The sequence below is a fragment of the Nerophis ophidion genome, linkage group LG05 (genome assembly GCF_033978795.1).
Source record: "Nerophis ophidion isolate RoL-2023_Sa linkage group LG05, RoL_Noph_v1.0, whole genome shotgun sequence".
In the NCBI taxonomy this organism is placed as follows: Eukaryota; Metazoa; Chordata; class Actinopteri; order Syngnathiformes; family Syngnathidae; genus Nerophis; species Nerophis ophidion.
The window spans coordinates 79,724,921-79,750,034 of record NC_084615.1 but is presented as its reverse complement, the minus strand read 5'-3'; positions in this window follow the sequence as shown (position 1 = coordinate 79,750,034).

Here is a 25,114-nt window from a genome sequence, read left to right as displayed (position 1 = left end):
ACAAAAAACAATAGTGATTTAAAATCAATAGTGTTATGAGTCGTTGTCCTTTTTGCGGCTCCAATTATCTCAAATATTCTACTTCAAAATTTTATTGGGTGAAAATATTGGATATTTTGTGGTTTATTTTTCCATAAAAAACATGGGTTTCTTTGACAAAAAGAGCATACAACTGACAGTTTTAAAAACGTCATATTGACAGATAGACCTTTTGTTGATCTAGAGATTCAAAATTGGAATAATAATAATTTAAAAAAATACTGAATAATGACACATTTTTAACATTTTATTTGTACCAAAACCCTTTGGGGTTCCCGGGATCAAACCTGAGTTAGGGGCGGCATGGCGTAGTGGGTAGAGCGGCTGTGCCAGAAACCTGAGGGTTGCAGGTTCGCTTCCCAAAATCGCTGCCGTTGTGTCCTTGGGCAGGACACTTCACCCTTTGCCCCCGGTGCCGCTCACACTGGTGAATGAATGAATGATTGGTGGTGGTCGGAGGGGCCGTAGGTGCAAACTGGCAGCCACACTTCCGTCAGTCTACCCCAGGGCAGCTGTGGCTACAGATGTAGCTTACCACCACCATTGTGTGAATGAATGATGGCTTCCCACTTCTCTGTGAGCGCTTTGAGTATCTAACAATAGAAAAGCATGATATAAATCCAATCCATTATTATTATTATTATTGAGTGGAGGCCGAAATGTATATTTTTTATTTATATATTGTATTGGTTTTTAAAATAAATGGCCCCCGCTTGATTGGATTTTCAGTGTGCGGCCCTCAGTGGAAAAAAGTTAGGACACCCCTTTATTAAATGGTTTCAAATTCAATAATTAATGTCATATTTTAAAGAAAGAACTTGAATACGTAATTTGGTGGTGAAATCAAATAATACAATTCGAAGTCATTTATGAAATATTTAATCAGTCAAAATGAAAGCTTGTTGCCATAGACACCATAAACTGTTAATAAGTGTATATTATATATACTATTATATTCATAGTATTTATATAGGTGTGTGTGTGTGTGTGTGTAATGGATATGTGTGTATTTTGGGTATATGCATGTGTGTATGTATGTGATTATGTGTGTATATGTATGTATGTGTGTATATATATATATATATATATATGTATATATATATAAATTGTATATGTGTGTGTGTATATATGTGTGTGTTGGGTACATGTGTGTGTATATATGTAAGTGTGTGTGAATTTAAATGTATTTTATACAGACAATATATAGCAGCGACCACTGAATTGAATTATATTATATATATTATTGTAAATATATATAGTATATGTATAGGGGTGGGACCTAATAAGTTGACTTCTTCCCTCTCCCTTTTGAGCCAATCTTGACATCTACAAAAGATTAGTCACATGTAATGGTTTCAATGTAGGTGTAAAAATAATGTATCTATATATTTCTTTTGTATTTTATGTCATTCTCTTGTTTTGTTTACATGGCTCAAAATAAACCATTCATTCATTCATTAATGCAAATAAATATTTTGTTTTAATGTGTTGATTGCAGATTCAAATCAATACTTTTATAGGGGTTTAATTCATCATGCTATACAAATATATTAAAGAGAGAGTACTTTCCACTTCTGCCACTAGATGTCAGGCTCTCCCCTCCTCTCAGACCTGCATTAAACCAACATGGTCCTCTGGTCCTCATCATGTTGTTCTTCATTAACAATAAGTTGAAAAGAGACAAACCAGCAAGTGTTGAGCCTGGCTGATGGTGAAAGGTACACCTGCACCTGAACGCCTCACAAGGGTATCCTCATCCCGCTTGCATGCACGATCACGACTAAGGCACAGAATCAGAAACACTCCTGCACCCTTGGGGATGTTTTTGCATGAAAATGAACTTTTCAAAGAAACTTGTAGCCTAAGAGAGGCATCCAGGTAATGAGATGCCACTGAGAAGCGGGAGCAGGCACGCTTGTCAGAGCCTCGCTGAGCAGCCAGGATGCCACATGGCGGGATAATGACGCCGCTGACTGTAATTACTGTAATTCCGCTCGCTGTAATGACTCAACTGGCTTGCATCCTCTCTTTACAGAGACACACTGGCCCCCCCCCCCCATCCTCCCCATCCTCCCCGCGCCGGTGTCCCCGAAATATGGCAAAGTGGCAGAGATGAAAAGGAGGAGAAATGGCTGTTTTTCTCCAAATGAAAGGCAGAGGGGTGGAGGAGAGTTCCTGAAAGCCTGGCGCTGCTGCAGCTGCAGGAAGCCGCTCACAAGGAGGAGAAGTTAAAAGGACACTGATGTGTCCCCTTTGAGTCTGACTGGGTGTTTCATGCCCGTCTTTTTCCTGCCGTACAGGAGGCTGATCAACACATTCACTCCCACGTGTGCTTCCAGCGTCGTCCTGTCATTTTCCCCGTCACACCCCCGCCCGTAGAGCGCGGTGCCTCTTCTTGGACCGTTCTTGTACGCATAGATTCCACCTTTGACCTCATCGAGCAGGCGACAGTGGCCCGGTGTCGGGATGCGTGTCCGCTTTGAACAGAATCAGTGTTGGCGCTAGGAATTTTCCAAATGGGGTCCCAAGTCATGAAAATGTGGTCCCTGTCAGACTTGCCCCTGACAGTTTGGTTGTGTTTTACTTTTTCCTCTGTGTGTGTGTGTGTGTAGTATTTCCTGTCTTTAATTACAGTCAGCACTCTTATTTTGGTTCAGTTTCCTGTTTGTCTCCCTGAGTGCTGTGTCCTGGCCACACCTGGTGTCAATCAGCCCACTCCTATTTTTACCTGCTTTGTCCTCCAGTCAATGCTGGATTATTGTGACTCCTACCAGTTGTTTGTCACCACTACCTGTCAATGTCATTAATACTTTGTTGTAGCTGCGTCTACTTTTCTTCACTCTGCTCATGCCATAGTTCCTTCTTGTCACAGTAAATGTTTTGTTCATAGCCTAGTTTGTTATCCGCCTCGGGCGCACCTTTTGTTTGTACCCTTTGTTTGGTTTTGTTTTAGTGTTTGAATTCAATCATGTTTTCTTATTCAATGCCTGCCACCGTCTCTGCATTTTGAGGTTTGTCAACAACGAACTCTGACAGTCCCCAAGTAAGTGTTTGGTATCCCATTTTTTTGTAAGCGTTTTGAAAACAAATGATAAATGTATGCATTCTCCTGTTATATCTCACATTCTATAAAAAGTTAAAAGTTAAAGTTAAAGTACCAATGAATGTCACACACACACTAAGTGTGGCCAAATTATTCTCTGCATTTCAATCAATGTTTACTTATATAGCCCTAAATCACTAGTGTCTCAAAGGGCTGCACAAACCACCACGACATCCTCGGTAGGCCCATTTGACCCATCACCCTTGATCAGAGGTGAGGGGAGCAGTGAGCAGCAGCGGTGGCTGCGCCTGGGAATCATTTATGGTGATTTAACCCCCAACTCCAAGCCTTGATGCTGAGTGCCAAGCAGGGAGGTCATGGTTCCCATTTTTATAGTCTTTGGTATGACTCGGCCGGGGTTTGAACTCATGACCTACCGATCTCAGGGCGGACACTCTAACCACTAGGCCACTATATTGTGTTTTGGAAAAAGGTTGTCATAAACGTTACTTAATTCATTAAAAAAATAATACAAAAGAAGACACATTTTTAGGCATATGTTGTCAAGACGTGGATTATGGTGTGGATTGTTTTCCCGTGGTGATAAGTGATTGGAGCGGACACGGCGTGAAGGTAAAGACATCTTTTAATTATACTGTACTACAAAAAGGAACAAACAAAAGGCGGTGAACAAACGTGGCTATGAAAACAAAATCTCGCACAATGGGAGAACTGTGAACATAAAACAAAACGTATAAACGATGGCATGAAAAACTTACTTGGACCGAGAAAGAGCATGGATCATCGGCATGGATACCATGGGTGTGTAGGAGGTGATAGAGGGTGATGTCGCCAGGCTGACTGCCTGGCAACTACAGGCTTAAATAGTGCTGAGATTATTGACAGGTGCGTGACTCCAAACAAATGAGCCAGGTGAAACTATTGGTTGTCATGGAAACTAAAACAAACCAGGGTGCGCAAAAACAGGAACTAATGGAGTCAAAAAGAAAACAGAACATAACTAAACAGAACATGATCACAAAGACATGACATATGTAAATGTATCCAGTTATAAACATTAATTCACTTTCTTATTTCATCCATGGATCCAACACAGGGGTTTAATGTTTATTGTTTTTTGTTTATTGTTTGTTTATCGAGGATCCCCATTAGCCAACGCACAAACGCCAGCCTGGTCTTCCTCGGGTCCTTTTCCAAAGTTCAAAGTAACATAATAATACACATATCCAGTTACAAAACATACACAAATTCAATTACAAATAAAAGAAAGGAAAAACTAAAAAAAAAAAATACAATTCTAGAAATAATAAAATAACAGTATACAGATACAATTACAGAGCATACGCAGATCCAGTTACAATAAAACAAGGAAAAAATAAATTACATTCTCAAAATAATGAAATAAAATAGTACACAGATAAAGTTACAAATCATTTGCAAATCCAGTTACAATAAAAGTGTCACGCCCATGGGATTATGTTTGGTTTTTGTCATGTTTGGTTTTATTTTTTGGACACTTGTTTCCTGCTTTGGCACTTCCTTGTTGTCTTTGTTTCCATAGCAACTCATTAGTTTCCACCTTGTCTACAAGTCACGCCCCTGTCCTCAGTTCTCACACCTGTTAATCATTATCATAGCTATTATTTAGGCCACAGTTGCCAAGTGTTCAGTCTGCCAACTTTACAAATCCCTCAACCCGATTCATGCCAAGCCATGCTGTTTATTCCCACCTGCTCATGTCAGGTACGTTTTTGGTATAGTTATGTCTCAGTTGTTTGGTTTTAATTTTGTCTATAGTCATGCCATTGTGCTAGTTTTGTTTTCAGTAGCCAAGTGTTTCAACCTCCTTGTGAGCGCCCTTTGTTTGCTTTTTTGTAGTTCATTAGTTTAATAAATTAAAATGTATTCACAGTCACGTCTCGCTCGTGCCAACTCTCCTTTGCATCGGAGAAACAATCCAAGTCCGAGTCCATGCTTGACAAAAAGAAAGGATGAAGGAAAACAATATTCTCAAAATAATGAAAAAAATAACATTCCACAGATCCAGTTACAGAACATACGCAGATCTTGTCACAATAAAATAAAGGAAAAAGAAAAAAAAAGTTCTCAAACTGATAACATGAAAGATTTAACTCTTAAGTCTAAAAAAGGACTTTACCTGTTTCTTCAATGCTTTTTAAGTGGGAATAGTCCTAATATTTAAATGAAGAGTATTCCACAATGAAATACACAACAGTGCTTTTCATCAAATTAGTTCTTACAACTGTGATGAGGTGGCGGCTTGTCCAGGGTGTACCCTGCCTTCCGCCCGAATGCAGCTGATATAGGCACCAGCACCCCCCCGTGACCCCAAAAAAGGGACAAGCAGTAGTGTCAAGTGAAAGTAGAGAGCGGCACCAACACCACTGAGCTGCAGAGGACACTCCAGGCCTGAAGGGGCAGCAGTGAGAGCTGAGGGCTGAACATCTCCACCTGCTTCCACCAGATGGGCTTGATTGAGTTCACCTGTTCACCTGCTCAGAGCTCAAAAATGTTTGAGCTGCGGTCAGTCACCCTTTTTGGACCTGCTGCTAAGAGGAAGGAAGACAGCTGCTGTGAGGACTCAGAAGAAGCAACTGGTGAGAAAACAAACCAAAGGAAAGAAGTGCTTGTTCGGACTGAGGCGGATGTTTAAAGGGCAACATTATCACCATTTCTGAAAAGTTAAAACCAATAAAAATCAGTTCCCAGTGGCTTATTTTATTTTTCCAAGTTTTTCTCAAAATTTTACCCATTATGCAATATCCCGAAAAACGGCTTCAAAGTGCCTGATTTAACGTGGTTATATCCTCCCGTCCATTATCCTGTGACGAGCGGTATAGCTCGGTTGGTAGAGCGGCCGTGCCAGCTACTTGAGGGTTGCAGGTTCGATTCCCGCTTCCGCCATCCTAGTCACTGCTGCTGTGTCCTTGGGCAAGACACTTTACCCACCTGCTCCCAGTGCCACCCACACTGCTTTAAATGTAACTTAGATATTGGGTTTCACTATGTAAAGCGCTTTGAGTCACTAGAGAAAAGCGCTATATAAATATAATTCACTTCACTTCACAGCGCGACCACACAGAAACAAACATGGCGGATAGCACAGAAAGGTATAGCTCGGATTCAGACTCGGATTTCAGCGCCGTAAGTGATTCAACAGATTACACATGTATTGAAACGGATGGTTGGAGTGTGGAGGAAGGTAGCGAAAATGAAATTAAAGAAGAAACTGAAGCCATTGAAACATATCACGATAGACAGCCTTCTAACCAACGATTGGTATGTGTTTGTTTGGCGTTAAATGCGGGTGGAGGGACAGGCTGGATGCAAATATAGCTACAAATGAGGTATAATGATGCAATATGTACATACAGAGGCTTCACGGTGGCAGAGGGGTTAGTGCGTCTGCCTCACAATACGAAGTACCTGCAGTCCTGGGTTCAAATCCAGGCTCGGGATCTTTCTGTTTGGAGTTTGCATGTTCTCCCCGTGACTGCGTGGGTTCCCTCCGGGTACTCCGGCTTCCTCCCACCTCCAAAGACATGCACCTGCGGATAGGCCCCTCCCACCTCCAAAGACATGCACCTGGGGATAGGTTGATTGGCAACACTAAATGGTCCCTAGTGTGTGAATGTTGTCTGTCTATTTGTGTTGGCCCTGCAATGAGGTGGCGACTTGTCCAGGGTGTAAACCGCCTCCACGCCTGGTTGTAGCTGAGATAGGCGCCAGCGCCCCCCGCGTCCCCAAAAGGGGATAAGCGGTAGAAAATGGATGGATGGTAGAAAATGGATGGATGGATGTGCATCCAGCTAACCTAAATAGCATGTTAGCATCGATTAGCTTGCAGTCATGCCGTGACCAAATATGTCTGATTAGCACATAAGTCAATAACATCAACAAAACTCACCTTTGTGATTTCGTTGACTTTATTGTTGGAAATGCATCTGCTTTGAGTGTCGCAGGATATCCACACATTTTTGCCATCTCTGTGGTAGCATAGCTGTCGTCGGTAAAGTGTGCGGAACAAACGAGGGACTTTAGCATCTTTTGACCACCGTTGCAACTTGAATCCGTCCCTGTTGGTGTTGTTACACCTCCAACAACACACCCACCAGGCATGATGTCTCCAAGGTACGGAAAACAGTCGAAAAAATGGAAAATAACAGAGCTGATTTGACTTGGTGTGTGTAATGTGTTTGAGAAAATGGCGGGTCGCTTCATGTTGTGACGTCACGGGTGAAAGGTCATCGAAACATTGAAAGGCGTTTAAATTGCCAAATTCCACTTTTTAGAGTTCGGAAATCGGTTAAAAAAAAAATATGGTCTTTTTTTATCAACATCAAGGTATATATTGAAGCTTACATAGATCTGCTGATAATGTTCCCCTTTAAAGGAAATAATATCACTGGGGAAAATGTTTAAAGGAGATAGTTTCACTGTTTACAAAAATTGCTTAAAGGCCTACTGAAATGAGATGTTCTTATTCAAACGGGGATAGCAGCTCCATTCTATGTGTCATACTTCATCATTTCGCCATATTGCCATATTTTTGCTGAAAGGATTTAGTAGAGAACATCCACGATAAAATTCGCAACTTTTGGTCGCTAATAAAAAAGCCTTGCCTGTACCGGAAGTAGCAGACGATGTGCGCGTGACGTCACGGGTTGTGGAGCTCCTCACTTCTGAACATTGTTTACAATCATGGCCACCAGCAGCCAGAGCGATTCGGACCGAGAACGCGACAATTTACCCATTAATTTGAGCGAGGATGAAACATTTGTGGATGAGGAAATTTAGAGTGAAGGACTCCATGTTCGCTTGATCGCTCTGATCCATAGTAAAGCTTCGCCTCCGGGAATTTTAAACAAGGAATCACCGTGTGTTTGTGTGGCTAAAAGCTAAAGCTTCCCACCTCCATCTTTCTACTTTGACTTCTCCATTATTAATTGAACAAATTGCAAAATATTCAGCAACACAGATGTCCAGAATACTGTGTAATTATGTGATTAAATCAGACTACTTATAGCTTGGATCGGGTTGGAAAATAATGTCCGCTACAACCGGTGACATCAAACGCACGCGTCGTCATATCGCAATGTTTTCAACAGGACACTACCCGGGAAATTTAAAATTGCAATTTAAACTAAAGCGGGCGTATTGTCATGTGTTGCAATGTTAATATTTCATCATTGATATATAAACTATCAGACTGCGTGGTCGCTAGTAGTGGCTTTCAGTAGGACTTTAATATAAACTATTCATTCTATTCATCCATTCATTTCCACCGATAACCCAGTTTAATTGACTGCTGCAAATCAAACATCAATAACTCACAAGGAAAGAGGAGTGAGTTGTCCCTTTTGTGTCCTTCCTGTTTCCAACTGGCCATTTCTAGTTTGGGCACGGCTGTGAAAAAACCTGAAGAACTTGACAGGTAGAAAATGGATGGATGGATGATTAGTTCCTAGAATAGAATATATCTTTATTGTCATTGTACAGCAAAATTGTAAGCAAAACTAATTCAGTGCAAATTCATAATAACACATGAACACATAAGAACATTGAAAAATAGATAAAAATATTTAAAAATAGCAAGCACAAAGTTGACATGCACAGTCACTATTGTCTTGCGTTCAGCAAGACTATCGCTGTCGGGTAAAAAGCGTCCTTAAATCTGTTTGTCCGGCATTTTATTGTCCTGTGTCTCCTGCCTGGTGCTGGTCATGCAAGTACACCTTGAGTTGAGGTTCTGGTACTGAAGTGGTGAACATCAGCATTATAACCAATCTGTGTCAAACTCTTTTAGACCGGGGGCCACATGGAGAACAATCTACTCCCAAGTGGGCCGGGTTGGTAAAATCACGGCACGATAACTTAAAAATAAAGACAACTTCGGATGGTTTTCTTTGTTTAAAAATAGAACAAGCACACTCTGAAATTGTACAAATCATAATAATGTTGTTTTTTTACTCTTACATAGTATTCTATCTTTATTTGTCGTTATTTATACTTTCTGAATAAATGATGTGATAATGTTCATCAGTCAAATCATTGGTGTTAATTTTCAATTTATCAAAATAAGAAAATATCAAAAATCAAATTACAGGATATTTATGTAGTTTGGTCATTTTCCTCAACTTGTGCACTAGCATCGTGTGTTTTATTTTTTTAACATACAGTATGTAGTATAATCTACTAAGATACAAACAATTGCTATTGTGACATCTAGTGGACACATTTAGAACAGTTTCTTTCATTGAAAAAATTTCGGCTTATTTTCATACTAAGCAAACTCATCCCGCAGGCCGGATAAAACCTGTTTGCAAGACTGACCCGGCCCATGGGCCATACGTTTGACACCACTGATCTAAACTTTACCGTTGCCGCCCCAAAATCAAAGTTCTGTGGCTGACGAGGACCACTGACACATCTAATCTTTGCATATTTTACTAGAATAACCTTATGAGCATTACATATATCAACATCAATTAGCTACTGTACTGTTTACTTGTTGAAATACCCTTTACAAAGCTAAACTCTACCCAAACGACCACTTTTCTTTTGCTAAAAATAATATAATAAAGTAAACAGTACAGTCCATACTTCATTTTGATGTATGTAATGCCCATAAGGGTATTTTAGTAAAATATGCAGAGTTAAGATGTGTCAGTATCAAAATATTACTTGAAAGCAATTTTTGGCAGCAGTAAAGTGGTTGTTTGGGTCGATTTTAGCTCTAAAAAGGCTATTTCAACAAGTAAACAGTACATTCAGTACTTGCATTTGATATATGCAATGCCCATAAGGGTATTTTATTAAAATATGCAGACTAAAGATGTGTCCGTATCAAAATATTACTTGAAATCAATTTTTGGCAGCGAAAAGTGGTCGTTTGGGTAGATTTTAGCTTTGTAAAGGGTATTTCAACAAGTAAACAGTACAGTCGATACTTGATTTTGATATATGTAATGCCCATAAGGGTATTCTAGTAAAATATGCAGAGTCAAGATGTATCAGTATCAAAATATCACTTTAAATCAATTTTTGGCAGCAGAAAAGTGGTCTTTTGGGTAGATTTTAGTTGTAAAAAAGGTATTTCAACAAGTAAACAGTACACTATGTACTTGATTTTGATATATGTAATGCCCATAAGGGTATTCTAGTAAAATATGCAGAGTTAAAATGTGTCAGTATCAAAATATTACATGAAATACATTTTTGTTTGAGAAAAGTGGTCGTTTGGGTAGATTTTAGTTTTAAAAAAGGGAAAACATGATTTAATTAAAACTAAACAAGAACAAACAAAAGTGGTAAAACAGAAAACGCGCACGTGGGCGGATAACAAACAAAAAGAGCTACCATGGGAACTAGAAAATAAACGGAGCTTAGCATGTAAGCTAGCAAAAACAAAAAGGCCTAGCGTGGAAGCTAGCAGGTCTCGAGCAGGAAACAGAAGTCGTACATGAAATATGAAAACAAACTTGGAAGCGGCGAACAAAAAACTAATCCACAAACATCAAACGAATATACAGTGGGGCAAAAAAGTATTTAGTCAGCCAGCGATTGTGCAAGTTCTCCCACTTCAAATGATGACAGATGTCTGTCATTTTCATCATAGGTACACTTCAACTGGGAGAGACAGAATGGGAAAAAAAAATCCAGGAATTCACATTGTTGGAATTTTAAAGAATTTATTTGTAAATTATGGTGGAAAATAAGTATTTGGTCAACCATTCAAAGCTCTCACTGATGGAAGGAGGTTTTGGCTCCAAATCTCAGGATACATGGCCCCATTCATTCTTTCCTTAACACGGATCAATCGTCCTGTCCCCTTAGCAGAAAAACAGCCCCAAAGCATGATGTTTCCACCCCCATGCTTCACAGTAGGTATGGTGTTCTTGGGATGCAACTCAGTATTCTTCTTCCTCCAAACACCACCAGTTGAGTTGATACCAAAATGGATACATGGATGATACAGCAGAGGATTGGGAGAATGTCATGTGGTCAAATGAAACCATAATAGAACTTTTTGGTATAATCTCTGTCATCATTTGAAGTGGGAGAACTTGCACAATCGCTGGCTGACTAAATACTTTTTAGCCCCACTGTAGCTTACTGCTTCGCTGCAAAGACACGACAAGGTACGACACGGCAGGGGCGATAATATATGACAAGCGCGACAAAAAGTGACATCGACAAATCAATAATCCAGCACTGATTGGAAGACAAAGCAGTTACAAATAGGAGCGGGCTGATTGACACCAGGTGTGGCCAGGTGCCAATCAGCTGCAGCTGAGGGGAAACAAAGCACTCAGGGAGACAAACAGGGAGCTGAACCAAAATAAGAGTGCTGACAGGAACTAAGGACAGGAAATACTAAACAGAAAGAGGAAAAACTAAAACACAAACAAACTGTCAGTGGCAAGCCTGATTTAAACTAAACAAAACACAGGCGGAAAGTGATAATCGATTAAAAAAAAAAAAACAAGCAAAACATTTTGACTCGGAGAAGGCAGGGTCAGTAAAAAAAAAAAAAAAAATCTGGAAATGCTGGTCCATTTTGATTCAATGCGTAAAACGACACAAAAAGTGAGTTAGCGGCCACATTGAGAATGGACAAGTGGCACAACTTTTACACGGTAAGCTGCTCGAAAATCCTCTGAATGTTTACTCTTCCTTTGAAGTGTTGACCTCAGTGTGACTCTTCCTTTGAAGTGTTGACCTGAGTGTGACTCTTCCTTTGAAGTGTTGACCTGAGTGTGACTCTTCCTTTGAAGTGTTGACCTGAGTGTGACTCTTCCTTTGAAGTGTTGACCTTAGTGTGACTCTTCCTTTGAAGTGTTGACCTGAGTGTGACTCTTCCTTTGAAGTGTTGACCTGAGTGTGACTCTTCCTTTGAAGTGTTGACCTGAGTGTGACTCTTCCTTTGAAGTGTTGACCTGAGTGTGACTCTTCCTTTGAAGTGTTGACATTAGTGTGACTCTTCCTTTGAAGTGTTGACCTGAGTGTGACTCAGCGAGCCAAAGAAGTGAGTCACACTGAGGTCTACATGTGTGTTTGACCTCTCCAGTCCATTCAGGATTCAACATGTCTTTTATGTGTGCTTATTTTCATGTGCAGGGGCGAAGAACCACATTTCGGGCCCCCGTATTCAGGACTCATACTTGCCAACCTTCAGACCTCCGATTTTGGGAGGTGGGGGGAGGAGTATATTTACAGCTATCCATCCATCCATTTTATACCGCTTATTTCCTTTGGGGTCGCGGGGGGCGCTGGTGCCTATCTCAGCTACAACCGGGCGGAAGGTACACCCTGGACAAGTCGCCACCCCATCGCAGTATGTGTAAAAATATTTATAATTGAATCACTTGTTTATTTTTCAACAAGTTTTTAGTTTTTTTAATATATTTTTTTCCGTATACCTTATTTCCTTAAATTGCCGCTGGGGCGCTAATTATTTTAAAATCTCTTCTCACTCCGGCACTTACCAAAGGCATGCAGTAAAAATCTTAGTTTGATGTAAGCCTGGACCTTGAATCTTACTGAATAGCTCTTAATCTTCCCTTTATGCGATTTCAAATTACCAGTATTGGAATCAGCCTCCATTTTGAAAATGATGACAGGGGAAGTGTCACTTGTGACGTCACGAGTTTGACCAGGCGGTAATACTACGCCTTTTATTAATTATTTTGGGAAGCGAGTTTGACCCGGCAGAAATTCAAGGCAGGCGCATACTAGATGCCCTGCGGCAATTCAAGGAAATACGGTACTTGACAAAAATCTACATAAATAAATAACTAGATCATAAATGAAACAAAAAATGTTATGAAACAAATAGATCAATACATAGGTTTAAAACCTCAGAGGACAAAGCTACGAACTATGGGAGACCAGGCGTTCTGCTCCGCTGCTCCCATACTGTGGAACGCTTTCCCTGACCACCTGAGGGCACCTCAGACTGTGGATGCTTTCAAAAAAGGCTTCAAAACCCATCTTTTTGAAAAAGCCTTTTTATAGATATTCATGCTGGTTCTCGCTATTAGGTTATTTCTACTTTTATATTTTATTTATTTTTATAATCTTTTTATTACTGGGCTTCACGGTGGCAGAGGGGTTAGTGCGTCTGCCTCACACTACGAAGGTCCTGCAGTCCTGGGTTCAAATCCTGAGCTCGGGATCTTTCTGTGTGGAGTTTGCATGTTCTCCCCGTGAATGCGTGGGTTCCCTCCGGGTACTCCGGCTTCCTCCCACCTCCAAAGACATGCACCTGGGGATAGGCCCCTCCCACCTCCAAAGACATGCACCTGGGGATAGGCCCCTCCCACCTCCAAAGACATGCACCTGGGGATAGGCCCCTCCCACCTCCAAAGACATGCACCTGGGGATAGGCCCCTCCCACCTCCAAAAACATGCACCTGGGGATAGGTTGATTGGCAACACTAAATGGTCCCTAGTGTGTGAATGTTGTCTGTCTATCTGTGTTGGCCCTGTGATGAGGTGGCGACTTGTCCAGGGTGTACACCGCCTTCCGTCCGATTGTAGCTGAGATAGGCGCCAACGCCCCCCGCAACCCCAAAAGGGAATAAGCGGTATAAAATTGATGTGTGAATGTTGTGTGTCTATCTGTGTTGGCCCTGTGATGAGGTGGTGACTTGTCCAGGGTGTACACCGCCTTCCGTCCGATTGTAGCTGAGATAGGCACCAGTGCCCCCCGTGACCCAAAAGGGAATAAGCGGTAGAAAATGGATGGTCGGATGGATCCTTTTATTACTATATTACAATTTTTTTTACACTGTGGCACTTTAAGGTCGTTTGCTTAACCGAAAGTGCTTTTTACTTTTATTAAATCACTTTAGATTTTACTCACGTTTTAATCGTTTCACAAATTAATTACATTTCCCATCCAAATGTAAAAGAAATAGTTTTACATGTTTTAATTATTAATCAATAGAAGTTGCATAATTTCTTTCGGCGCCACAAAACTGCTCGGTATCTTTTAATTTGCAGCTGTGCTTATGTTTTGCCAACCTTTGTGAAGTGAAGTGAATTATATTTATATAGCACTTTTCTCAAGTGACTCAAAGCGCTTTACATAGTGAAACCCAATATCTAATTTTTACATTTAAAGCAGTGTGGGTGGCACTGGGAGCAGGTGGGTAAAGTGTCTTGCCCAAGGACACAACGGCAGTGACTAGGATGGCACAAGGGGGAATCGAACCTGCAACCCTCAAGTTGCTGGCACGGCCACTCTACCAGCCGAGCTATACCGCCTCTTTCCAATAAACCATCGGGTCATTATTGTTCACACGTTCCCGAGTTTTCCGCTCTCAGCGACGTTGGCGAGGAGAGCAAGGACTGTTTCAGCGAGGCTGCATGGTTAGCGAGCGCCACTGAGCTCTTCCTGCACTCCCGCGGTGCTGACAGTCCTCATCTCTCCTCTCCATTACCACTCACTCTGTGTTGTGAAATGTCAACGCTCCCAAGGTCACTGATGACTAATGCATCGCCATCCTCGCCATGAACTCGTTGCCGGTGTTTCATACGTGATGATGGGCACGTACGCACCCAAACTTGCACACCTTGGGAATGCCTGCGCGCCGTGTCAGAGATCGGCTTGGACTTCCATCACTAAGGCGGCCGTTGCCGTGATGGCGGGAAGGCGCCGAGTTTGATCGGGGGGGAATGATGATGGCCTGGTCAGGGTCGAGGAGCAAAAGAAAATGAAATGGAAAAGTGGAATAAAATGCGGAGAGTCGCAGATGCAAGTGGGTGAGAAAGCTAATTTGCTGCAGCGACCAAGATTGGATGGAGGCAGTTTTACTTCTATACCTCAACACTAGCATTAAAGCCACTACTAGCGACCACGCACTCTGATAGTTTATATAGCAATGATGAAACTTTAAAGGCCTACTGAAATGAGATGTTCTTATTTAAACGGGGATAGCAGCTCCATTCTATGTGTCATACTTCATCATTTACCCATATTTTTGCTGAAAGGATTTAGTAGAGAACATCCACGATAAAGTTCGCAACATTTGGTCGCTAATAAAAAAGCCTTGCCTGTACCGGAAGTAGCAGACGATGATGTCACAAGTGTGAGGGTTCCTCACATCCTCACATTGTTTATAATGGGAGCCTCCAGCAGCAAGAAATATTTGGGCCGAGAAAACGACAATTTCCCCATTAATTTGAGCGAGGATGAAAGATTTGTGGATGAGGAAATTAATAGCGAAGGACTAGGGAAAAAAAAAAAAAAGGCGATTGCATTGGGACGGATTCAGATGCTTTTAGACACATTTACTAGGATAATTCTGTCACACCTATGGATCATGTTTTGTTTTGGTCATGTTCGGTTTGGTTTTTTGGACATTTGGTTCTGTCTTTTCACTTCCTGGTTTGTTTGTTTTTAACCATAGCTACTCATGAGTTTCCCCAAGTCACGCCCCGATCATCAGCCTCTCACACCTGTTTCTCATTACCACTGCTACTATTTAAGGATTTTACTTTCTGTCCATCAGTCTGGGATCTTCACGCTCGCACGCACCCTACCCATGCTGCACCTCCTTCACGACCTCGTTAATCTGTTCCATGCCTTGTTGTTCGTTTTGGTCCACGCCGAGTAAGTTTTGTTGTTTATGCCATAGATAGTATCTTTTGTTTTTTATATATATAATCATGCCATTGTGCTGTTTTGTTTTAACTTTAGTACAGATTATTATCGGCCACAGAGCGCGTCCTTGGTTTGCTTTTTTGTAGTTTGTTTGTTTATTTAATAAATATCATGTACTTACATTCATGCCTGACTCATCCTTGCATCGAGGAAGCACAAATATCCACAGTCCAAGCCTGACAAATTCAGGGAAATCCCTTATCTTGCTATTGTGTTGCTAGTGTTTTAGTGGGATTAAATAGTACTTGATAGTCGGAGGGGTGTGGCCACAGGTGTCTTGAGGCCAGTGTCTGAGGGAAGTCGACGGCAGCTGCATGGACGACACAAGCTCAGCTGATCTCCGGTAAGAGGCGACTTTTTACCACAATTTTCTCACCGAAACCTGCCGGTTGACATGTGGTCGGGATCCATGTTGGCTTGACCGCTCTGATCCATAGTAAAGTTTCACCTTTGGGAATTTTAAACAAGGAATCACCGTGTGTTTGTGTGGCTAAAGGCTAAAGCTTCCCACCTACATCTTTCTACTTTGACTTCTCCATTATTAATTGAACAAATTGCAAAAGATTCAGCAACACAGATGTCCAGAATACTGTGTAATTATGTGATGAAAAGAGACGACTTTTAGCCGCAAGTGGTGCTGGCTAATATGTCTGTGACGTTTTCAACAGGAAACTCCACAAGAAATTTAAAACTGTAAATTAGTAAACTCAATTGGCCATATTGGCGTGTGTTGCAATGTTAGTTTATATATCAATGATGAAATATTAACATTGCAACACAAGCCAATACGGCCGCTTTACTTTACTAAATTGCAATTTTAAATTTCCCGCGAAGTATCCTGTTGAAAACATCACGGAATGTTGACGCCTGCTTGTGACGTTATTGGTTGGAGCGGACATTTTATCCCAGCACCACACACGGCTAAAAGTCGTCTGCTTTAATCACATAATTACAAAGTATTCTGGACATCTGTGTTGCTGAATTTTTTGCAATTTGTTCAATTAATAATGGAGACGTCAAAGAAGAATGCTGTTGGTGGAAAGCGGTGGATTGCAGCTGTCTTTAGCAACACAAACACAGCCGGTGTTTCTTTGTTTGTCGTGAAGCTTTAATATGGAACAGAGCGGTCAAGCGAACCTGTTTCTCTACCACATGTCAACCGGCAGGTTTCGGTGAGAAAATTGTGGTAATTAGTCGGCTCTTACCGGAGACATGAGCAGAGCTTGTGTCCTCCTGCAGCTGTCAAAGAGGCAGCTGCGACTCTCTTGGCTTCTCCATGGCTTCCATCAGAGACACTGGCGGTCACCACACCCCTCCGACTTTCAGGTATGACTTTATAATCACACTAACACAATAAGCAGATAAGGGGTTTTCCAGAATTATCCTAGTAAATTTGTCTAATAACATCTGAATCGCTGCCACTGCCCTCGTCTTTTTTTTTGCTTCTAGTCCTTCACTCTAACTTTCCTCATCCACAAATCTTTCATCCTCGCTCAAATTAATGGGTAAATTGTCGCTTTCTCGGTCCGAATTGTTCTTTCTGCTGGTGGCCATGATTGTAAACAATGTTCAGATGTGAGGAGCTCCACAACCCGTGACGTCACACGCACATCGTCTGCTACTTCCGGTACAGGCAAGGCTTTTTTATTAGCCACCAAAAGTTGCAAACTTTATTGTTGATGTTCTCTACTAAATCCTTTTCAGCAAAAATATGGCAATAGAGCAAAATGATGAAGTATGACACATAGAATGGAGCTGCTATCCCCGTTTCAATAAGAAAATCTCATTTTAGTAGGCCTTTAAAATAACACTGCCATTTATTTTTGATACTTTTGTGATAGTTTTTGCCGTTAAGTAATTCCAAAATACAGTTTCTGACCAGTGATGTCATCCAGCACCCCCCACCTTGTCCAAATATCTCCAAACTTGTTTTAATACTACGTTTGTGCCGTCAAATATTAATATGGTTTCAATGTTATCAAGGTTAAGTTATTTTTGTTGCAGTTCCTGGTTGTTCGATCCAGGGCGGAGACACTTTAGTGCACACTTGATAACAATTTCCTCCTGGTTCACCCTTCCAGTTGTGTGCATCTCATCTGCTTTGGCTCCACTCAAGCTTCACGTACCTGCGTGTCAATGGTTTCCTCTCCACACCTTTTGTGTGCATCCTTGGTAAATTGCCTTACTACTTTTTGAGTGCGCTTCTTGTTATTAGGGACTGAATGTCCCTTTGGGACAGAGTACCCTATTGATATTCCAAGGTTTTATTATTATTATTCTTTATTATACCGCCGCCTCTTTGAGCTGTAATTTGACCCCCTTAACATGCTTCAAAAGTCACCAAATTTGATACACACATCAGGACTGGCGAAAATTGCAATCTAAGCAAAAAAACAAACCCCAAAACTAAAAAGTGCGCTCTAGCGCCCCCTAGAAAGAAAACACGGACAAAACTGTCTCTAACTTCAAGTAGGAATGTCGTAGAAACATGAAACAAAAACTTTGATTTATGTCTCAGTTAGAAGTATATTTCATCCAATGACACCCCCCAGCTAAAATCAACAGGAAGTTTGCAATTGCCCCTTCAATACAAAAGTTGGCAAAAAAATGTTGCCTTTTTTCAAACATTATCTCCTCTGAGGCTGGTTTGTCATTTCGGCTTCAAATAAACACGTAAGAGGGATTGAACCCTTCTGATTAAAAGTTGATGAAATAGTTATTACTACACCGGTTTGGATTTTATGAGCCCGCAAAGAACCGGTGTGCTGCTACTTCTGTCACAAAATAGGGGCTTCCTGCTCAGCAAAACTGTAGGACTGTCATACACACATGAAACAAAAACCTCAATATAGGTCTCACTGAGACCTATATTTCATACACTGACCGCCCCCAACTAAAATCAACAGGAAGTTTGCTATTCCCACTTCAATACAACAGCATTAGTCTCAAAATGGCGGCACCAAGTCGTCCTTATAAAATGCCCCAGCCACTTTACAACTGTTATTACTATGAGACTGATGTAAAACACGTGTATACAACTTTTTCTCTGTGTAAAAATCCATCCATCCATCTTCTACCGCTTATCTGGGCTTGGGTCGCGGGGGCAGCAGCCAAAGAGGTCCAGTCCAACGCTGCTTGTAGCTTTATTTTTATTTCTTTTCTGTGTTGGAGTCCTACTCAACTGTTACGGCGGGGTTGCATGTTCATGTGCGGCTCGTTTCCCCAAGATGCGGACAAAACTCCGGAGGTACAGAGCAAAAATACAGAAAAGCGTGCCGATTGCACGGGAAGCTAAGGAAAAAGCTAAAAAGAAAAGTTAGCATAGAATCAGGAATCAAAGAGTATACCCGCGTAACAAGACAGCCAGGCGGAGTGTGGCAAAAAGCAGGAATATTAGTGCTCTGATTAGTGCCTGGGAGCAGGTGAGCATCTCGAACACTAATCAGAGGCAGGTGAAAATAATCAGCACCCATGGCAACCAAGAAAACAACCCATCTAAAGATTGCTTTAAAGGGGAACATTATCACCAAACCTATGCAAGTGTCAATATATACCTTGATGGTGCAGAAAAAAGACCATGTATTTTTTAAACCGATTTCCGAACTCTAAATGGGTGAATTTGGGCGAATTAAACGCCTTTCTGTTTATCGCGCTGGAGACGATGACGTCAGAATGTGACGTTACCGAGGTAACACACCCGCCATTTTCATTTTCACATTACAAACACCGGGTCTCAGATCTGTTATTTTCCGTTTTTTCGTCTATTTTTTGGCACCTTGGAGACATCATGCCTCGTGGGTGTGTTGTTGGAGGGTGTAACAACACTAACAGGGAGGGATTCAAGTTGCACCACTGGCAAGAAATCTGCCGCCAGACCCCCATTGAATGTGCCAGAGTGTCTCCACATTTGAGCGGCGATGCTAAGACAGACATGGCACAGAGATGTATGGATAACCTGCAGATGCATTTGCAACCATTAAGTCAACTAAATCACAAAGGTGAGTTTTGTTGATGTTGTTGACTTATGTGCTAATCAGACATATTTGGTCACGGCATGACTGCCAGCTAATCGATGCTAACATGCTATGCTAATCGATGCTAACATGCTATTTACGCTAGCTGTATGTACATTTGAAACTAGATACCCACATTTAATGCGAAACAAACACTTACCAATCGACGGATTTAAGTTGCTCCAGTGTCACAAGATGCCAAAGTCCTGATCGTTTGGTCCGCACATTTTACCGGCGATGCTAATAAGGCAGCCATGCTATGGGCCACTTCATTAGGTACACCCACGCTATGGCCGAATAGCGTCAATAGCTATTAGCTCAATAGCTTCAATTTCTTCTTCAATTTCGTTTTCGCTATCTGCCTCCATACTCCGACCATCTGTTTCAATACATGCGTCATCTGTTGAATCGCTTAAGCCGCTGAAATCCGAGTTTGAATCCGAGCTAATGTCGCTATATCTTGCTGTGGTAACCGCCATGTTGTTTGTATTGGCAGCACTGTGTGACGTCACAGGGAAATGGACAGTCGCATCGCAAATAGCGAAAATCAAGCACTTTAAAGCTTTTTTTAGGGATATTCCGAGACTGGTAACATTTTTAAAAAAAACTTCAAAAAATACAACAAGCCACTAGGAACTGATTTTTATTTTTTTTAACCCTTTTGAAATTGTGATAATGTTCCCCTTTAAAAGGTTTTAAAGATCCATCCTCAGATCAGTCATGTATTTCAGGAGTTTCCCAACATGCTCCTAATTAAGAGACAAATTAGTCGGAGCAGATTTTTTCAAAACCTGTGTAATACTTAAACCCAAGTAAAACCTTGGTAAAAAGTTGGTACTACTTGCGTAATAGTTAAACTTGGCTAAAACATTGGTAACACTTGGGTAATATACCTTGGTAAAATCTGGGTAAAACTTTGGTAATACTTGCAAAGTACTTGGGTGAAACATTGGTAGTACTCGGGTAATAAACGTGGTCAAATCTGGGTAAAACCTTGGCAATGCTTGCAAAATACCTGGGTAACAGTTAAACTTGGGTAAAACATTGGTCACATTTGGGTAATATCTAAACTTTGGTAAAATCGGGGTAAAACCCTGGCAATAATTGCGAAATACTCGGGTAAAACCTGGGCATACATTTAGGACACGTTTGAAGAGATTTGGACAAGATGGGTGGCTGCGTATAGACATTATCCATATACCCATTTTCTACTGCTTGTCCGTTAGCCACGACTCCGATCTCAGCTGCATTTGGGCAGAAGGCGGAGTACACCCTGGACAAGTCGCCACCTCATCACAGAGCCAACACAGATAGACAGACAACATTCACACACTAGGGACCATTTAGTGTTATCAATCAACCTGTCCCCAGGTGCATGTCTTTGGAGGTGGGAGGGGCCTATCCTCAGGTGCATGTCTTTGGAGGTGTGCATAAAAAAATGTCCCCCAATCGAACGGCTCGCAACTGCGAATCAGTTCTTCTCGCTCACTTAAGAGAGCCGTTCAAAAGATTTGATTTGTTCGTGAAGGTTACATCTCTAGGCTAGAGCGCTTTTACAACGTGTTGAAGTCATGCAACTTCCACCACGGCATTAAGGCTACAAACCCTCGGCAGTAAATTGCCGCAGTTCTTTTGTTCCAAGTCATCACTAAGATTCTAACCATAATTAAAGCTCCAAGCAGCGAAAGACGGGACCGACTTTTGCTGGTGTTTCCTGCCTTTAGCCAGTCAACATATCTTTACCTGCACATTACCTCCCTTCCCTGCATCCTGGGGTCACACCGGTGCTTCTTTCTTTCTCCCATACATGCTGGTGCTTCCTGCCATCACCCTGACCACATATCTTTACCTGCACTTTACCTACCTTCTCTGTATCCTGGAGTCAAACTGGTGCCTCCTTCTTTCACCCAGTCAACATATCTTTACCTGCACAGTACCTACCTTCTCTGCATTGTGTGGTCACGCTGGTGCTTCCTGCTTTTAAGCGGCCATCTTGTGACGGCAGCAGCGCCGCAGCATCAGTGCAGTGGTTCTTTGAAGGCTCGTAAAATCCAAACCGGAGCAGTTATTAAAACTCTTTTCTCAACTTTTATTTAGAAGGGTTCAATCTCTTTTTCCCTTGCAAGTTTGAAGCTGACACAACAAACGCGCTCAGAGGAGATAATGTTTGAAAAAAGGTGATGGGTTTTTCCAAAACCTCTCTTTTGAAGGGGTGATTGCCAACTTCCTGGTAGTTTTTGCTGACGGATGTAAATGAATGAAATGTAGGTCTAAGTGAGACCTACATAGAGGTTTTTGTTTCATGTCTCTACGACATTCCTACCGGAAGTTACAAGCAGTTTTGTCTGTTTTCTTCTTAGGAGCAGTTTTGTCTGTGTTTTATTCCTAGGAGGCGCTAGAGTGCAGTTTTTTTTATTTTTTATATTAGATCGTAATTTTTGCCAGTCCTGATGTGTGTATCCAGTTTGGTGAGTTTTCAAGCATTTTAAGGGGGTCAAATTACAGCTCAAAGAGGCAAAAATTAAATTTGTGAGGAAACTTTTGTTTTGAAGTGGTTTTTGACAACTTCTTGTTGATTTATAGCTCAGTTGGTAGAGCGGCCGTGCCAGCAACTTGAGGGTTGCAGGTTCGATCCCCGCTTCCGCCATCCTAGTCACTGCCGTTGTGTCCTTGGGCAAGACACTTGACCCACCTGCTCCCAGTGCCACCCACACTGCTTTAAATGGAAAAATTAGATATTGGGTTTCACTATGTAATGCGCTTTGAGTCATTAGAGAAAAAGCGCTATATAAATATAATTCACTTCACACTTCACATTTTTGCTGAAGGCCAGTGTATGAAATTTAGGTCTAAGTCAGACCTACATAGAGGTTTTTGTTGTCTCTACGACATTCCTAACTGAAGTTACAAGCAGTTTTGTCTGTTTAGTCCTAGGGGGCGCTAGAGCACAGTTTTGGGTTTTGTTTTTTTGATTAGATCGCAATTTTTGCCAGTCCTGATGTGTGTGTCCAGTTTGGTGAGTTTTGAAGCATTTTAAGGTGGTCAAATAACAGCTCAAAGAGGCAAAAATGACATTTGTTAGGAAACTTTTGTTTTGAAGGGGTTTTTGCCAACTTCTTGTTGATTTTTGCTGAAGGTCAGTGTATGAAATCTAGGTCTAAGTCAGACCTACATAGAGGTTTTTGTTTGACTCTACGACATTCTTAACGGAAGTTACAAGCAGTTTTGTCTGTGTTTAGTCCTAGGGGGTGCTAGAGCGCAGTTTTTGGTTTTGTTTTTTGGATTAGATCGCAATTTTTGCCAGTCCTGATGTGTTTGGAAAATTTGGTGAGTTTTGAAGCATTTTAAGGGGGTCAAATTACAGCTCAAAGAGGCAAAAATGACATTTGTTAGGAAACTTTTGTTTTGAAGGGGTTTTTGCCAACTTCTTGTTGATTTTTGCTGAAGGTCAGTGTATGAAATTTAGGTCTAAGTCTGACCTACATAGAGGTTTTTGTTTAATGTCTCTACGACATTCCTATCGGAAGTTACAAGCAGTTTTGTCAGAGTTTTTTGTAGGGAGCACTAGAGCGCAGTTTTGAGTTTTGGGGTTTGGTTATTTTATTAGATAGCAATTTTCGCCATCTAAATTTGTCCTAGGGGGTGCTAAAGCGCAGTTTTGGGTTTTGTTTTTTTGATTAGATCGTAATTTTTGCTAGTCCTGATGTGTGTGTCCAGTTTGGTGAGTTTTCAAGCATTTTAAGGGGGTCAAATTACAGCTCAAAGAGGCAAAAATGAAATTTTTTAGGAAACTTTTGTTTGGAAGGGTTTTTGCCAACTTCTTGTTGATTTTTGCTGAAGGTCAGTGTATGAAATTTAGGTCTAAATCAGACCTCCTGATGTGTGTGTCCAGTTTGGTGAGTTTTGAAGCATTTTAAGGGGGTCAAATTGCAGCTTTAAGAGGCGGCAGTGTAACAATGATAAAAACCTTAGAAATACAACAGGGTCCTCTGTCCCAAAAGGACATTTGGTCCCTAATAAACACAATTTTTTTTTTTTTACAGCACAAACATTTACGATTGCCTGAGTCATGAGAAAACGTTCTTCCCGAGGCTTCCTGAAAATAGGTTAGCTGGCTGGTTCCACGCCTTTAGCCTTTTGGCACACATCGATATGTGGCAGAGCAGAAGCCACTTTATCTTTGTCTTGTAAAATAAACATGAACTATTAATCCTTCAGAACATGTAAAATAAACATGAACTATTAATCCTTCATAACATGTAAAATAAACATGAACTATTAATCCTTCATAACATGCTAACACCCTCCAAGCATTAAAGTCTCATTATGTTGCACAATGAAAAAGGTCTGGGGCGTAAAAAGTGGATTAGCGTGCAGTCGCTCAGAGTAGTTCATCACTCTGATGGCTGACCAGAGTTGAACCACAATTATTGTGCAGCTTTGGCAGGGACGACACTCTTTTAGTTGTTGATTCTGGTTCTGTTGCCATATTTGGACGTGGCGAGCAGGTCCCGCCTCCCTCGGTGCAGAGGCCGCCCGAACATGTCAATTGATGGATGAAAGGGATCAAAACTACATTTGGACAGGACACTAAAATCACAAACATTGTATTTAGTCATTGGCCGGCCTCACCTTCACTGTCCATGCAGTCATTGGCCGGCTGTCAATCATGTTGGGGAGGATTTGACTTCTTAGTCCACAACATCAATCAATGTTTATTTATATAGCCCTAAATCACGAGTGTCTCAAAGGGCTGCACAAGCCACAACGACATCTTCAGCTCAGATCCCACATCAGGGCAAGGAAAAACTCAACCCAATGGGATAGCAATGAGAAACCTTGGAGGGGATCGTAGTTGTGGGGACCCCCACCCCCTGGGCGACTGCTGCAATGGACGTGGAGTGGATCTAATGTATTATTGTGAGAGTCCAGTCCATAGTGGATCTAACATAATAGTGTGAGAGTCCAGTCCATAGTGGATCTAACATAATAGTGAGAGTCCAGTCCATAGTGGATCTAACATAATAGTGAGAGTCCAGTCCATAGTGGATCTAACATAATAGTGAGAGTCCAGTCCATAGTGGATCTAACATAATAGTGTGAGAGTCCAGTCCATAGTGGATCTAACATAATAGTGAGAGTCCAGTCCATAGTGGATCTAACATAATAGTGAGAGTCCAGTCCATAGTGGATCTAACATAATAGTGAGAGTCCAGTCCATAGTGGATCTAACATAATAGTGTGAGAGTCCAGTCCATAGTGGATCTAACATAATAGTGTGAGAGTCCAGTCCATAGTGGATCTAAC